Raw genomic sequence first — 18,015 nt, forward strand, 5'->3', positions numbered from 1 at the left:
ACGTAACGTGTATCCACAGGACATGATGATCTCTCCATTGGGAAAATATTCCGGAATAGTCGCCCATTCGGATCTCCGGGAGGGGACTGCCAAGGGGGAGGTTACCATGAGAAAAAGATTGAATAATCAACGAAAGGATAACGTTCTACGAGTCGGGGCGTGGAATGTCAGAAGCTTGAACGTGGTAGGGAAACTATAAAATCTGAAAAGGGAAATACAAAGGCTCAATCTAGATATAGTAGGGGTCAGTGAAGTGAAGAGGAAGGAAGACAAGGATTTCTGGTCAGATGAGTATCGGGTAATATCAACAGCAGCAGAAAATGGTATAACAGGTGTAGGATTCGTTATGAGTAGGAAGGTAGGGCAGAGGGTGTGTTACTGTGAACAGTTCAGTGACCGGGTTGTTCTAATCAGAATCGACAGCAGACCAACACCGACAACGATAGTTCAGGTATACATGCCGATGTCGCAAGCTGAAGATGAACAGATAGAGAGAGTGTATGAGGATATTGAAAGGGTAATGCAGTATGTAAAGAGGGACGAAAATCTAATAGTCATGGGCGACTGGAATGCAGTTGTAGGGCAAGGAGTAGAAGAAAAGGTTACAGGAGAATATGGGCTTGGGACAAGGAATAAAAGAGGAAAAAGACTAATTGAGTTCTGTAACAAGTTTCAGCTAGTAATAGCGAATACCGTGTTCAAGAATCACAAGAGGAGGAGGTATACTTGGAAAAGGCCGGGAGATACGGGAAGATTTCAATTAGATTACATCATGGTCAGACAGAGATTCCGAAATCAGATACTGGATTGTAAGGCGTACCCAGGAGCAGATATAGACTCAGATCACAATATACTAGTGATGAAGAGTAGGCTGAAGTTCAAGACATTAGTCAGGAAGAATCAATATGCAAAGAAGTGGGATACGGAAGTACTAAGGAATGACGAGATACGTTTGAAGTTCTCTAACGCTGTAGATACAGCAATAAGGAATAGCGCAGTAGGCAGTACAGTTGAAGAGGAATGGACATCTCTAAAAAGGGCCATCACAGAAATTGGGAAGAAATACATAGGTACAAAGAAGGTAGCTGCGAAGAAACCGTGGGTAACAGAAGAAATACTTCAGTTGATTGGTGAAAGGAGGAAGTACAAACATGTTCTGGGAAAATCAGGAATACAGAAATACAAGTCGCTGAGGAATGAAATAAATAGGAAGTGCAGGGAAGCTAAGACGAAATGGCTGCAGGAAAAATGTGAAGACATCAAAAAAGATATGATTGTCGGAAGAACAGACTCAGCATACAGGAAAGTCAAAACAACCTTTGGTGACATTAAAAACAACGGTGGTAACATTAAGAGTGTAACGGGAATTCCACTGTTAAATGCAGAGGAGAGAGCAGATAGGTGGAAAGAATACATTGAAAGCCTCTATGAGGGTAAAGATTTGTCTGATGTGATAGAAGAAGAAACAGGAGTCGATTTAGAAGAAATAGGGGATCCAGTATTAGAATCGGAATTTAAAATAGCTTTGGAGGACTTACGGTCAAATAAGGCAGAAGGGATAGATAACATTCCATCAGAATTTCTAAAATCATTGCGGGAAGTGGCAACAAAACGACTATTCACGTTGGTGTGTAGAATATATGAGTCTAGCGATATACCATCTGACTTTCGGAAAAGCATCATCCACACAATTCCGAAGACGGCAAGAGCTAACAAGTGCGAGAACTATCGCACAATCAGCTTAACAGCTCATGCATCGAAGCTGCTTACAAGAATAATATACAGAAGAATGGAAAAGAAAATTGAGAATGCGCTAGGTGACGATCAGTCTGGCTTTAGGAAAAGTAAAGGGATGAGAGAGGCAATTCTGACGTTCGGCTAATAATGGAAGCAAGGCTAAAGAAAAATCAAGACACTTTCATAGGATTTGTCGACCTGGAAAAAGCGTTCGACAATATAAAATGGTGCAAGCTGTTCGAGATTCTGAAAAAAGTAGGGGTAAGCTATAGGGAGAGACAGGTCATATACAATATGTACAACAACCAAGAGGGAATAATAAGAGTGGACGATCAAGAACAAAGTGCTCGTATTAAGAAGGGTGTAAGACAAGGCTGTAGCCTTTCGCCCCTACTCTTCAATCTGTACATCGAGGAAGCAATGATGGAAATAAAAGAAAGGTTCAGGAGTGGAATTAAAATACAAGGTGAAAGGATATCAATGATACGATTCGCTGATGACATTGCTGTCCTGAGTCAAAGTGAAGAAGAATTAAATGATCTGCTGAACGGAATGAACAGTCTAATGAGTACACAGTATGGTTTGAGAGTAAATCGGAGAAAGACGAAGGTAATGAGAAGTAGAAGAAATGAGAACAGTGAGAAACTTAACATCAGTATTGATGGTCACGAAGTCAATGAAGTTAAGGAATTCTGCTACCTAGTCAGTAAAATAACCAATGACGGACGGAGCAAGGAGGACATCAAAAGCAGACTCGCTATGGTAAAAAAGGCATTTCTGGCCAAGAGAAGTCTACTAATATCAAATACCGGACTTAATTTGAGGAAGAAATTTCTGAGGATGTACGTCTGGAGTACAACATTGTATGGTAGTGAAACATGGACTGTGGGAAAACCGGAACAGAAGAGAATCGAAGCGTTTGAGATGTGGTGCTATAGACGAATGTTGAAAATTAGGTGGACTGATAAGGTAAGGATTGAGGAGGTTCTACGCAGAATCGGAGAGGAGAGGAGTATGTGGAAAACACTGATAAGGAAAGGGACAGGATGATAGGACATCTGCTAAGACATGAGGGAATAATTTCCATGGTACTAGAGGGAGCTGTAGAGGGCAAAAACTGTAGAGGAAGACAGAGATTGGAATACGTCAAGCAAATAATTGAGGACGTAGGTTGCAAGTGCTACTCTGAGATGAAGAGGTTAGCACAGGAAAGGATTTCGTGGCGGGCCGCATCAAACCAGTCAGTAGACTGATGACCAAAAAAATAAACTTTTAAGTTACCTTTGATCGAAATCTTGAGAGGGGGTTGGTGCTGACAACATTGTGTTAGCTACTAAAAGTTCTGGTCAGGCAGCAACTAATATATTTCATCGAATTACCTCATTAAATTTTGATTGTAAGACTGTGACGAGGGTGTTGAATAGCAAGCTCTCTGCATTGCTGGGGAAAATTGTTGCAGACAGTCAAAGTTAAATTACTGGTCGTACTGTTCTGAATCTAGTAGCTGAATATCTTGATGTCATATCGGTGGCCGCTGTTACTTCTCTTCGTTGCACTCTGGCTTTTTTTACTCTGACAAGACGTTCGACTTGTCAGCCATGGCTTCTTTTTGCAGGTACTGGAAGCCACTGGGTTCACTACTAACGTGCGAAAGTGACTGTCAATGGCCAACTGACTTCCCTGATTAACATCCCTAGCGGTTTTCCTCAGGGAGGTCCGCTTTTAGTGTTGTCGTTCGTTCTATCATTTGAGTCCCTTCTTCGAAGGAACACCGCTAATTTGGGAGGATGGACACATCTGGGCGAGATGATCTATGTGTGTCTATACGCGGACGATGCGATCGTTTTACTCCGTCTTCCCTTTGGGATTCCGTTGCTCAAGACTACCGTTGATTTTTGCCTTGTATCTGGTGCCCACATCCATGAAAGGAAATGTCAGTTGACGAATTTACGGGGTTTTGGTAATGCTGTCTTTCGTGGGCAACGGTGGGAGTTTGACACAAATCTTTTGGAAACATATTTGATTGTTATCCAATCAAAACGGTTACACTTCATCCGGTTACCCTCAATTCAGAGGCTGTTGCACGCAGCGACTGCTATATTGACTTGTAAATAACAGATTTCAGCTAACAGTCGTCCTTTTGAAGTTTTATGGGCAGATCTAGATTTCAGCTAGAAACTAGCCATTCTCAATGCACTATCATTTTTGATCAATGCATGTAATGGCTGTTGGTCGGGCTTCACCCACAGTTCATTGAATACTAATGTTTCATTAGTATTCATTAGTATTAGTATTCAATGAACTGTGAGTGAAGCCCGACCAACAGCCATTACATGCATTGATCAAAAATGATAGTGCATTGAAAACGGCTAGTTTCTTGCTGAAATCTAGATCTGCCAACAAAAATTCCAAAGGACGACTGATAGCTGAAATCTGTTATTTACGGTTACACTTAACTGTGACTCGATTATGGGGAAGATACAAGTTGCATAAATTTTTAGACAACATAGTTGTATGGAGATAAACAGCGATTAATTTACTTATAATCAATTATTCAAAATGACAGTCACAAGGCGGCGAAATAAATAATGCGATTGTGACTGTCATTTTGAATAATTGAATACAAGTTGCAACCCTGGAAGATGAACGGTTTTCCCTTAATCTACTTTATAAATTTGGGGTCCTGGATACCTACGTCTTGTGCAAAGCGTATTATATCACTTAGATCTTTCCCCTTCCACAAGGAAGGCAGCTGTCTAGTCGTTTTCTATGGAAGCATCACATTTTCCGATTAAGATACGAGGTGGTTGCAGGTGCGCGTCCCTTCAGATGTTTAGGATTTTCCTATACCCACAGGAAAGCTTTTACGTTATTTGTTTGACTCACCGAGTTGACTGTCTCTCGCACAATCTACACGTTCACGCCTCGGTTCTTTCACTGTCTCCGGCCGGGCAGTCTTGATCTGCATGTCGATGTTTGTCAATTGAATTTTCAGTTAAAATACGTCCGTGAATTTTACAAGGGTTGCCCAAAAAGTAATGCACCGTATTTTTTTTCTCAGATGAAAACAACGCAACGAATGTGAAACGTTGCGTACGTATTATTTGAAGTCTCCTGAGTGAGCGCGCCAAGTTCCCGTCCCTTCCGACAGACAGCGTAGCTGGAAGACAATTTCAAAATGGCGCCTGTAGATGATGTACAGTCGTGGACAAAACGAGCGAGACCCCTCGCCTTTTCGTTATGCTGATCCGCACAGCTTTAAAGTCTGCTATACAGCATAACAGGCAAGGCGACGAAGTGCTACCAACATACTATGCAAATTCGCTCAGCTGATGTGTTGAGATAGCTAGCACTGGAGAAACTCGCGCTTCGAAGACGCCACAGCCTCGTCTGCCACCACTTCATGGGAAACGAAATACCTCAAATATAAGCCAAAGTGTTGTATTCGCATATCTGTGACTGTGACTTAGATCTAAAGTGTGGTTATGGACAGTACGTATGCTCAGATTGCGAATCTAACATCATGAATAAAGACAAGGGATATGAATTAGTCGTTCTTCCTCATCCACAAAATCAAATATATTTTAGTTATTCTTTCTTAAACGAACTGCGCAGAAAATCATTCACCAGAAGTGAATACCTTTTTAGTAACACCAGAGGATATTAATAGCTGGCCGGCGGGGGTTAGCCGTGCGTTCAACAGCGTCATATCGCGGACCGTGCGGCTCCTTGTACCGTCAGTTCGAATCCTTCCCCGGGCGTGAATGTGTGTTAGATTAGGTAGGTTTAAGTAGTTCTAGATCTAGGGGACTGATGACCTAAGCAGTTTGGTGGCATAGTTCTTAGAGCCATTGTGGGTAAATTGTCTTTACATAAACGGCCGTATGTTTAGACTGCGTCGACACAGCTCACTTTTTTACACCACCAAGGGACCGTACACTGCAGGAAGTGCGATGCATTTCCGCTTATTACTCGAGGTAGACGGGTTTTAAGGGTTGGGTAGACAGATAGACGGTCAAGAATGTGAGACTAGTAGGACTCCATTTTTCCGATTTACGTGACGAAATCCTAACGTCGAACATGGCTACCACAGTAACTGAAGATGAGGGCCGCATAACAATTTCCCCTTCTCTTTATTCGAAATGTTCCAGTTGCAGTCGATACAGCAGCATATTAATCGTAGCTACGCTTTCGATCCAAATCACGTTTACAGGAATGCAAATAAAATCCATTTGCCTATACACGTGGTAATTCAGATCCCACTATTAATGCTACCGCGTTTTATAATGCGAGCATTCCCATTGCTAGCTACTTTAAGGAACATTTAGGCTAATTAACGTCTTCTGGCTGTGGCTCCTCCAATGCAGAATTCGAAACATTGTAGAATACGTTTGGCAGCTACGTTGCCGTTTATTTCCTGGGGTGGCGCAGAATTATCCTACTAAATTTACTAGATAATAACAGTATTTTGTTATTTCGTTAAACATCCAGAATGATTGTCACATAAGAGGTGACAAAGGTAGACAATTCATGTTTTGAGTCCAGAAAGCTCTATGTAACAGAAACTGCAGATCATTTTGCCATTTTCATTGCGAAATTGCCGGCTTATTCATGTCGAGGGGTAATAATAGAGGGCTGTTTGCCTGGGTTGTCTGCTAGCGTAGTGAAAGGTGTTTGCTACTGCAAGGGAGGTCTGGTGTTTTCAGTTCTAATCTCGATGGAGGCAGATAGACAATCAGTAAAGGAATTTTAAGAAATTGTCGCGCCCCCAATACGTTTTATTGCTACCTTTATTCTGTACCGGCGCCCTGTGAATGTCGATATGAAACTCTTGTAGAATTTTGTACTTGTTACTGCCTACTTTTTCCGCTTCTGTCAATAATTGAATTGACTTAAGTGTCGCACTGAATGATTTTTAACTAAATTTCGTTATGAATCTTCACGCATTGCTAAATTTGCACACTTTCGAGGTAGGTCAGCAACGGTAATCCAGTATGACTGGCCTGAACGTTGACACAGACAGTTTCGCAGCCGAATGCGCATAATATTTTGCTAATTCGGAACGATCTGGGGTACTATGTTACGTTATCTCGATAAGCTGAAATTCATTTTTATTGGTACAGTTCATACTAATTAGCGTTTCTTCTTTCATTTATATCTTATATTTAGGTGTTGTGGTCAACACACTAATCAGCATTAATATAGTCTTACACATGATTGAAAACAGTCTGACAAATTTCGGATGGTTTTTCAATTTCACGCCTGTGCATAATATGTTGGTAGCACTTCATCGCCTTGCCTGTTATGCTGTGTAGCAGACTTTAAAGCTGTGCGGGTCAGCATAACGAAAAGGCGAGGGGTCTCGCTCGTTTTGTCCACGACTGTACGTTACAAGCAACGTGCCGTCATTGAATTTCTCACTGCAGAGAAAGAAACTGCGGGGAATATTTACAAACGCTTGTGCAAAGTCTATGGAGCATCTGCTGTCGACAGAAGTGCAGTTAGTCGCTGGACACGGAGAGTGACGTAATCAGAAGGCGGTTCAGCGCAGCTCCAAGGCTTGCAGCGGTCGGGGAGACCATGCACGGCTGTCACACCTGACACACCTGACCTAGCCCCCTCGGACTTCCACTTGTTTAGGCCATCAAAGGATTCCATTCGTGGAAGACATTTTGAGGATGATGAGGAGATGATTCACACAGTGAAGCACCGGCTCTGCCACCGGGACAAGGATTCGTACCGACAGGGCATACGTGCCCCTTTTTCCCGCTGGAGGGAGGCCATAGAAGGGGATGGAGATTACATGGAAAAATGGGGTGCGTGGTTAAAACACCATTGTTTGGTGTTTATAATTCTCATTATGTTCAACAAAGAATTGTTGAAGAAAAAAAAGCGGTGCTTTGCTTTCCGGGAAACACTCTTCTATAGCTGTCAGTTACTTGGGGGCTGATATTCTACAGAGGCAGTATCTCACTACCAAAATACAGCCAATGTGCCGGGGAGAGCTTAACTGCACAGCACCTCTTGAACGGGCATCGCCGCAAACATAAGATGCTATGATTTCATCTTAGCCTTTCCGTTATACCGACGTCGGTGGCGTCTTCGTCGAAACAGATGGTCCACAACATGGGTCCACCAGTGAGCGCCTGTTTCGTATTATATTTAGCGTCACGGATCAATGTAGATTCTGTGCCGCCATACACACGCTATAACGTAGATTGACCTGTCATGGTCATGAAGTGAATTTGCACTGGCTTAAAAGACAGTCAGCGTTTCTAATTCCACTTTTCGGCTGATATCCTGTTCGGTGCAGACACCTGCTTTTTGAGGGCGAAGTCAACTACATCAAACATAACAGACATAAAAACACGACGCACCGCGAATTAGTTATCCGATTGAGATGGAAATCGGTAGGTGTGATGTACACACAGACAAACAAATGATTCATCTGTTCAGGAGAAGGACTTTGACAAATTGACCAAGTCAGTAACGCGTTAGTCCACCACTGGTCCTTATGCAAGCAGTTTTTTGGCTTGTCGCTGATTGACAGAGTTATTGGACTCCCTCCTGAGGGATAGTGTGCCAGATTCTGTCCAATTGGCGTGTTGGATCGTCAAGATCACGACCCAGTTGTTTGGCCCCGCCCGTAACGCTCCAAACATTCTCAGTTGGTGAGAGATCCGGCGATGTCGCTGGCCAAGATATGGTTCGGCAAGCGTGAAGACAAGAAGCAGACAATCTCGTCGTATGTCGGCGGTCATTATCTTGCTGAAATGTAATCCCAAGATGGCTTTCCATGAAGGTCAACAAAACGGGACGTACAATGTCGTCGATGTACCGCTGTACTGCGAGCGTGCCGCGAATGACAACCAAATGGATCGTCCTCTGTTACCATGAAGTGAAATGGCAGCCCAGACCGCCACTCCTTGTCTCTGTAAATCCATCATTTCAGAGGTGGTTGCGGGACTCAACCGCTACAGGATGTCAAATCAAATACCTTCCACCCATCTAATTATCAAACTTACTCTACTGGCCATTAAAATTGCTACACCAAGAAGATATGCAGATAATAAACGGATATTCATTGGACAAATATATTATACTAGAACTGACATGTGATTACATCTTCATGCGGTTTGGGTGCATAGATCTTGAGAAATCGGTACCCAGAACAACCACCTCTGGCCGTAATAACGGTCTTGATACGCCTGGGCATTGAGTCAAACAGAGCTTGGATGGCGTGTACAGGTACAGCTGACCATGCAGCTCCAACACGATACCACAGTTCATCAAGAGTAGTGACTGGCGTATTGTGACGAGCCAGTCACTCGGCCATCATTGACCAGACGTTTTCAGTTGGTGAGAGATCTGGAGAATGTGCTGGCCAGCACAGCAGTCGAACATTTTCTGTATCCAGGAAGGCCCGTACAGGACCTGCAACATCCAGTAGTGCATTATCCTGCTGAAATGTAGGGTTTCGCAGGGATCGAATGAAGGGTAGAGCTACTGGCCGTAACACATCTGAAATGTAACGTCCACTGTTCAAAGTGCCGTCAATGCGAACAAGGGGTGACGGAGACGTGTAACCAAAGGGGTGATACGCCAGTATGGCGATGACGAATACACGCTTCCAATGTGCGTTCACCGCGATGTGCCAAACACACAGATGCGACCATCATGACGCTGTAAACAGAACCTGGATTCAACCGAAAAAATGACGTTTTGCCATTCGTGCATCCAGGTTCGTCGTCGAGTACATCATCGCAGGCGCTCCTGTCTGTAATGCAGCGTGAAGGGTAACTACAGCCATGGTCTCCGAGCTGATAGTCCATGCTGCTGCAAACGTCGTCGAACTGTTCGTGCAGATGGTTGTTGTCTTGCAAACGTCCCCATCTATTGATTCAGGGATCTAGACGTGGCTGCACGATCCGTTACAGCCATGCGGATAAGATGCCTGTCATCTCGACTGCTAGTGATACGAGGCCGTTGGGATCCAGCACGGCGTTCTGTATTACCCTCCTGAACCTACCGATTCCATATTCTACTAACATTCATTGGATCTCGGCCAACACGAGCAGCAATGTCGCGATACGATAAACCGCAATCACGATAGCCTACTATCCGACCTTTATCAAAGTCGGAAACGTGATGGTACGCATTTCTCCTCCTTACACGAAGCATCACAACAACGTTTCACCAGACAACGTCGGTCATCTGCAGTTTGTGTATGAGAAATCGGTTGGAATCTTTCCTCATGTCAGCGCGTTGTAGGTGTCGCCACCGGCGGCAACCTTGTGTGAATGCTCTGAAAAGCTAATCATTTGCATATTACAGTATCTTCTTCCTGTCGGTTAAATTTCGCGTCTGTAGCACGTCATCTTCGTGGTGTAGCAATTTTGATAGCTAGTAGTGTATTTTATTTTGCTACCATTTTCGACGATTTACTATGGCATCTTAAGGCCTTCTGACTGACATGTAGGAATATTCCACCTCGGTTCTGGCAAGATAGGGACCAGCATTCAAATACTGGCATCTGTAGATTTCTGCTTGCTATAGCGAACACTTCAATCATCATCTGCCGAAACTGGTAGCCAAATAAAATAAGTTTGGAAATCCGACTACTGAAAAGTGTTTGATTTGACATCCTGTCACTACTGGTTGTATAGTGGCGACAGACACGTTGGTATCCCACCAGTTTCTGGGGGGGGAGGGGGGGGCTGGGTCTCCAGTCACGTCTTCAGTCTGGAATCTCACTGACCGTAAGAATTGTCTTCAGTGATTTGCATTTTAGATGCAAAGTCACGAGTTCGAGTCCACTCTGTGCCTTTTTTTTCTAACCGCAAAAAAAGGTTATCATTACTGCCTGTAGATCCTGTGGTCTGGGTTCGATTCCAGGTCGGTTCTGAGGTTTTCTCCACTCGTGAACTGGTTGTCTGTGTTTTTCCTCATCATTTCATCACATCATCGTCATCATCGACGTGCATGCCGTCGACGTAGCATCAGATAGAAATACTTGCACTAGGTGGCCGACCTACCACAGACGGGATGATCTAGTCAACAACGTCATAGTATCATTTCTTTTCATTTTATGTAACGCTCCCATTCACAAGATGGTTCAAATGGCTCTGAGCACTATGGGACTCAACTGCTGTGGTCATAAGTCCCCTAGAACTTAGAACTACTTAAACCTAACTAACCTAAGGACAGCACACAACACCCAGCCATCACGAGGCAGAGAAAATCCCTGACCCCGCCGGGAATCGAACCCGGGAACCCGGGCGTGGGAAGCGAGAACGCTACCGCACGACCACGAGATGCGGGCCCCATTCACAAGAGTCGACAAAGAACCCCGTAAAGAGAAACCTGATCTTTGACGTTTCCAAATACCTGTGCATCCAAGAGTGATTTCCGTATTGCAACACTAACACGCTAGTAGAGCGACATCACGAACATAATGCTAAAACTCATTTTTGATGCGTAGGTTACGTAAAAGGACATTTCAATAGACTGAAAGAAAGAGAATCGAATCGAAAATCTTTCATTACCAAAGCTATAATGCCCAACATCTGCGTACCAAGGTGCAAGAACATCGTGTAGCAATGAAACCTGTAACTAATTTAAAATCCCTATATATTGTGCCGGCCGGTGTGGCCGTGCGGTCTAGGCACTTCAGTCTGGAGTCGCATGACCGCTCCGGTCGCAGGTTCGAATCCTGTCTCAGGCATGGCTGTGTGTGATGTCCTTAGGTTACTTAGGTTTAAGTAGTTCTAAGTTCTAGGGGACTGATGACCACAGATGTTAAGTCCCATAGTGCTCAGAGCCATTTTGAACCCTATATATTGTAAAAATGGATCTGTGTGTGTGTGTGTGTGTGTGCGTGTGTGTGTGTGTGTGTGTTTGTGTGTGTATGTGTGTGTGCGTTACCTACCTCATTCCGAACCACTGGAACGATTTCATCAAAACTTGGTACACATATCCGTCACTGTCAGGCAACAATCGCTGTGAAGATAAGATGAAGATAAGACCCACTTACCTATCATAGTACAGGAGATATGACGTCATAAACACCGAGCTGTGTGAAGAACTGCCGAATTGTGCATGACGTTTAGATTTATTGTTTCCTTACTGATAACAGTATTCCAACATACACATTCTTCAAAAAACGTTTTGCATCACCTCGGTTCCGAGAGTTCCAGAACCTGTACAGAAAACTGGAATACAGATCAACATAAACATCATTTCCGCCCTTTTCATTGCTCATGAAAACCACACATAGCATGTTGTACCACCATACAGCGAGACCTCCATAGGTGGTGGTCCACATTGCTGTACACACCGGTATCTTCAATACCCACTAGCCCTTCCTCAACGGCGATTCGGTGTACATCCCTCAGAGTGGTTGGTGGGTCACGTCGTCCATAAACTGCCCTTTTCAATCTATCTCAGGCATGGTCGATAGGGCTTATGTCTGGAGAACATTCTGGCCACTTTAGTCGAGCGATGTCGTTATCCTGAAGGAAGTCATTCACAAGATGAGCACGATGGGGGTGCGAATTGTCGTCCACGAAGACGAATGCCTCGCCAATATGCTGCCGATACGGTTGCACTATCGGTAGGAGGATGGCATTCACATATCGTACAGCCGTTACGACGCCTTCCACGACCACCAGCGGCGTACGTCGGCCCCACATAATGCCTCCCCAAAACAGCAGGGAACCTCCACCTTGCTGCACTCGCTGGACAGTGTGTCTAAGGCGTTCAGCCTGACCGGGTTGCCTCCGAAAACGGCTCCGACGATTGTCTGCCTCAAGGCATATGCGACATTCATCGGTGAAGAGAATGTGATGCCAATCCTGAGCAGTCCATTCAGCATGCTGCATGGTGTCGTGGTTGCAAAGATAGTCCTCGCCATGGACATCGGGAGTGAAGTTGCGCATCATGCAGCCTATTGCGCACAGTTTGAGTCCTCACATGACGTCTTGTGGTTGCATGGAAAGTATTATTCAACATGGTGGCGTTGCTGTCAGGATTCCTCCGAGCCATAATCCGTAGGTAGCCGTCGTCCACTGCAGTAGTACCCTTGGGCGGCCGGACCGAGGCATGTCATCGACAGTTCCTGTCTCTCTGTAGGTCCTCCACGTCCGGACAACATCGCTTTGGTTCACTCCGAGACGCCTGAACACTTCCCTTGTTGAGAGCCCTTCCGGCACAAAGTAACAATGCGGACGCGATCGAACCGCGTTGTTGACCGTGTAGGAATGGTTGAACTGCAGACAACACGAGCTCTGTATTCCTTCCTGGTGGAATTACTGGAGCTGATCGGCTGTCGAACCCCCTCCGTCTAGTAGGCTCTGCTCATGAATGTTTTTTTACATGTTTGGGCGGGTTTAGTGACATTTCTGAACAGTGAAAGGGACTGTGTCTGTCGTCTGTGATATAATATCGACAGTCAAAGACTATCTTCAGGAGTTCTGGGAACCAGGGTGATGCAAAATTTTTTTGATGTATGTGTATTTCGGAGGCAGTATCCACATATGCCGCTGAATGTACTTACACAAACATATCACTGTAAAGAAATCCTAGACACCTGGAGTAGCTTTTGACGGCCGGAGAAAACGGCTGTAGGTGAAAACAGTAACGGTCTATAGAGCTATAAAGAGGTGTTGCAGTAGAGACGTTTACAAAATCCCGTTGTGGACACGCGAAGCAGTTGCCTGATCACGTACCTCGAAGAACTGTTTATAATCAAGTTCTGAGTTAAATAAAAATTTCAGAGAATTTGTGTTTTGCATGCTATGTATTTTAATTTGGATACTATACTTTATGTATATTTCTTTGTACAATTGTTTCTTAATTTCAAAAGTCTTCACGAATACACGGAAATGAAATTTTTTTCTGCTTTAAATTACAAACACAGTTCATTTTTTTTTTGTTTCTGATAGAAAATTGGCAAAATGAAAACCCATGCAATGGCGGCTTTGTCTGCTAGTCTACCTACCAAGTCTCCAAAAACATCACGTAGCAACGGCGGGTATAACTAATTAACAAGTAAAGTAGCCTTTCTATACGGTATTAATGCAGAAGAAATCAGCACAGTTTCTTTACTTCCTGTTGTTTCAACAAATAATCTTTCTCCAAATACGTTTATGTTTCTTGTTTACTGCACTTAATTATGTGACATCTTTAACCTCGTTAATACTTATTCACATTTTTTATGGTTACGTAATCGTCAAAAATTACCGCGGTGTTTAGCACACTGGAATAGTATTCAGGAGGACGACGGTTCAAACCTGGATCTGGCCATCCAGATTCAGGTTTTCCGTGATTTCCCTAAATCGCTCCAGGAAAATGCCGGGATGGCTGCTCTAAAAGGGCACAGCCGATTTCCTTTCCCGTCCTTCACACAATGCGAACTTGTGCTCCGTCTATAATGATCTGAATGTGACGGGATGTTAAACGCAATCTTCCTTCCTTCCTCCATTTCGTCGAAAAGCAAAGTCTTGCTGCCGCTGTGAGTAACACGCAATAATACAGCGAGAGTTAATGTTATTCCGAAGTTTCTCCCTTTGCAATGGGCTGAATGTGCAGAGTTGGGTTTGACAGTCGTGTAAAATAATGGCAAGTTTGAATGAAGAGTCAACCTGAAGAACTCCTGCTCTGAGGCAGCTATGAATCCACAACCGTGTCTGCGCACTGTTTAACTGGAACCGCTGACTCACAGTTGGAGAACGCGGCAGCCGCTCGCGGGAAATTACTCCACACCGAATTGGACTGCAGCAGAGCAATACCCCCGGAAACACCGAACGGAATAAGCCAGTGGAAAACAATTTTAATTTGAGTGGAGGCAGCTTTTGGCGCGCATTGAAGAGAGTGCTACAGCTGCCAGCGGATTCTGTCATTACGTTCTCCCTCTCTTTCTCTCTCTGTCTCTCTCTACGTCTGCCTATCAGTCTCTCTCTCTCTCTCTGCCTACGTCTTTCTCTGTCTACGTCTCTCTCCCCTCTCTCTTTCTCTCTTTGTCTACGTCTGTCTCTCTCTCGGTCTGTCCCTTTATCTTTTTCTCTCTTTCCTTCCACATTTATCTCTCTCTCACACACTCTCTTGCTGCCAAATAGGCAAATGCAGGTGCCTACAGAAATCAGAAATACAAAACAAAGGGGTCCAGAGAAAGAGAGAGAGAGGGGGGGGGAGGGGGGTAGAACTGGTAGAACTGGAAAGAGAGAGAACCGAAGAGAAGGGACGGGTGTTGATATTTGGTATAAACAGTTGATTCCACAATAATTAACGCGATAAAATGTTCACAGCCGCCGGCCGTGGTGGCCGAGCGGTTCTAGGCGCTACAGTCTGGAACCGCGCGACCGCTACGGTCGCAGGTTCGAATCTTGCCTCGGGCATGGAAGTGTGTGATGTCCTTAGGTTAGTTAGGTTTAAGTAGTTCTGAGTTCTAGGGGACTGATGACCTCAGAAGTTAAGTCCCATAGTGTGCAGAGCCATTTGAACAATTTGAACCGAGAAGTGTATTTGCATCAGATCCATGGTCAAGCCTGGTAAGTCACAACCGTAAACGTTTCTTACAATCGCCGAGCGACAATACATCTCTCTAAATCTACTATCTATGAGAGCATAGCAGAGAGTACTTCTCATTAAGTTTTTGAATCATGTGCACGAGCTAATATCGTTTCTTTCAGTTGCGCAACTTCTCTCCTTTTCCTTACATTGTTACGGCTTCTCTGGCATCTCGGTGCATGATGATATTGCAACGTCTCGAGTAGGATTTACGTATTTGCGCAGCTCATGCTAGAGATCTGCTGGGGTTGACCATCAGTGAAGAAGGCTGTTTGAATCACGACCTGAACTTACTGACCACACAGTTCCATTCACCGTCTGTGAATTGTGCATGTTTACTTTGGGGTGGTGCCTATGCCTACTAGAGTGTCTGCCTTTGCAATATTGGGTTGCTCTTTGGAATTCGCCTAGGTCTGTTTCCTGTTGCCTTGGTTTGTTGGTTGGTTGGACGTGACGTGACCACATACACCGTTCTTAATTTTCCAAGGCCCCGCACAGGAATATACGTTAAACAACTTGTCCTGTGTGCAATAAAGTCTCCTCCGTGATTCGTGGAAGTCCCTGTACTTTGCTACTAAATTTTGTTTCGTGTTCCTACCGTAAACTGCTCTGATACATACTACTGGCCATTGTTTTGGATGATGCCCTTACTGTGGATCAGATCTTCGGTAAGAAAATGCGCCCGAGTTAAACTTTGATTGAATTGTAAGGTGCTTGCATTTTAATTAGCTCTGTTTTGTAAGTACTTGCATGTTGTCATTGTAATATTGATTTTCAAACAGTCAAAATAACTGTTAAATCCACTGACTGTCTCTTGGGGGGGGGTGGGGGGGGGGGTGGGGGGGGGGGGAGCGGGTTCCAATTTTATAAGGGAATTCTCTGAATTTCTGTCAGTACTTAGTAACGTAATCACTATAATCTCAAAAACCTGGTAAACATCATAATGCATAAATTCTTTGCATATTGTTCAACAGATAATATGTACAATCCACTGAAGATAGAGAAACTTCTCCGAAACATGTATGGGTTGAACAACAAGAAAAATTGTGCTTGCTCAAGGCAGAGTGACATAATATATTTTCTGAAATATTCAAAGAACAGTAATTTAAAGTTTTTCCATCTTACTGTAATGTCACCTTGAGCTTAACTGTTTGTTAATGTTTATGTTAAATTTGGCTTCGATGGCAAATAAGTAAACTGAAAATGATTCTGCTTTTAATGCTCAGCAGATTACCACTCCAAGACTTAGGCTCCCTGCCATTTCTGTTTTAAAATCACGAATGGATCATGCACACTGTTATTTCCTTATTCTACCTGTAAACCTTCTATGGGAGCGCCGAAGGATATTTGTAGTTCCTGCTCTTCTTCTTCGAATTTTCTAATCAATTTTTCCCGAGATGTAGAGCGTCCGTCTTCTAGTGTCTGCCGGATAAGACTTTTCAACATTTTGTAACGCTCCCTCGTTAGCCAAACAAGTGTCTTTTGTGTACGTTCGAAATATCCTGTCAATCTGATGTTGTGTGGGTCCCTTACACCTAAGTGATGTACAAGTATGGACTGTGTCCGTGTTTTGTAGACCTTCATCACACGCATCCGTATTTTGTAGACCTTCATCGCAGGTAATTACATCATTAGTAATAAGTTGGATATTGCAATGAAATTTCTCGCTAAATTATTAATGTATACCATTAACAATAACGGTCCTATCATACGCCCCTAGAGCGCACAAGGTATTAATGCGATCTTTGTAGATGACTGTCTATCCAGGGTAACGTGACTTGTCTGGCTTGAGAGAAAAAATTTCTGGAAAAAAATAAACGTATTTTGTTTACAAGGCGTCGATATGACACTGATTCAATGGTTTTTTGTAAGTCTAGAAAGACCAATTCAACGTGGATCCCCTCAAACCATGGCACACGTATCATCTGTTGAATATCCGAGTTGAGTCTGGTATCATATAAGTGATGTAGGCCATTCTGCGAATCAATTTACTCCGTTTTTCTGTATGTTAGGTAAAATTATGAAATTCAGAGAAGAAAACTTTTCAGTACATTGGAAAGTTGAGGATTCCCAAAATGTTTAACAGAAGTGACTAAAAGTATTTATTATGGTACTGTAAACAGTCCTATCTGCTAAAGAGATCAGAAGAAAATTATAGTGAAGAGTGAATCTACTTTTCTCGCAAATTTTGTACAGAAGTTGTGTTTTAGCAATTTGATCTGTTTTTCAACACCATTTGTACTTATAATTTCATTCCTAGCTGTTAATTTCACAGCAGCTGAAGTATATATTTCAGAATACAATTCAGTCATCAGTTTCACAATAATTTTTATTTCGCTTTACCGTTTTCAACAGATTAATCTGTTACCTTTGAAGCCTGAAAAATTCAGGATATTATAAATCATTAGAAATCGGGTATACATTTATGTAAAGTATAAGAAGTACGTTACTTACTTAATACTGGTTTAGCAAATGTTAATATCTTCTTCACAGGAGCACAATTCTGTGACATCTCCAGAAATGTACATATTGTATGTAATAATTATAAACACAGACGAGAAACTGATAATTTGCAATAAATAAATCACTTTTATGCACATGGTCAGTAGCTTACGTCGCAATATGTGCCACGTTTTACAGATATTATGTATAACTTCTTTATTTACCTTAGTTATATTTTTAATATGCTTTTATATATGTTCCTTGCTGCTG

Source organism: Schistocerca serialis, chromosome 1 (genome assembly GCF_023864345.2).
Source record: "Schistocerca serialis cubense isolate TAMUIC-IGC-003099 chromosome 1, iqSchSeri2.2, whole genome shotgun sequence".
In the NCBI taxonomy this organism is placed as follows: domain Eukaryota; kingdom Metazoa; phylum Arthropoda; class Insecta; order Orthoptera; family Acrididae; genus Schistocerca; species Schistocerca serialis.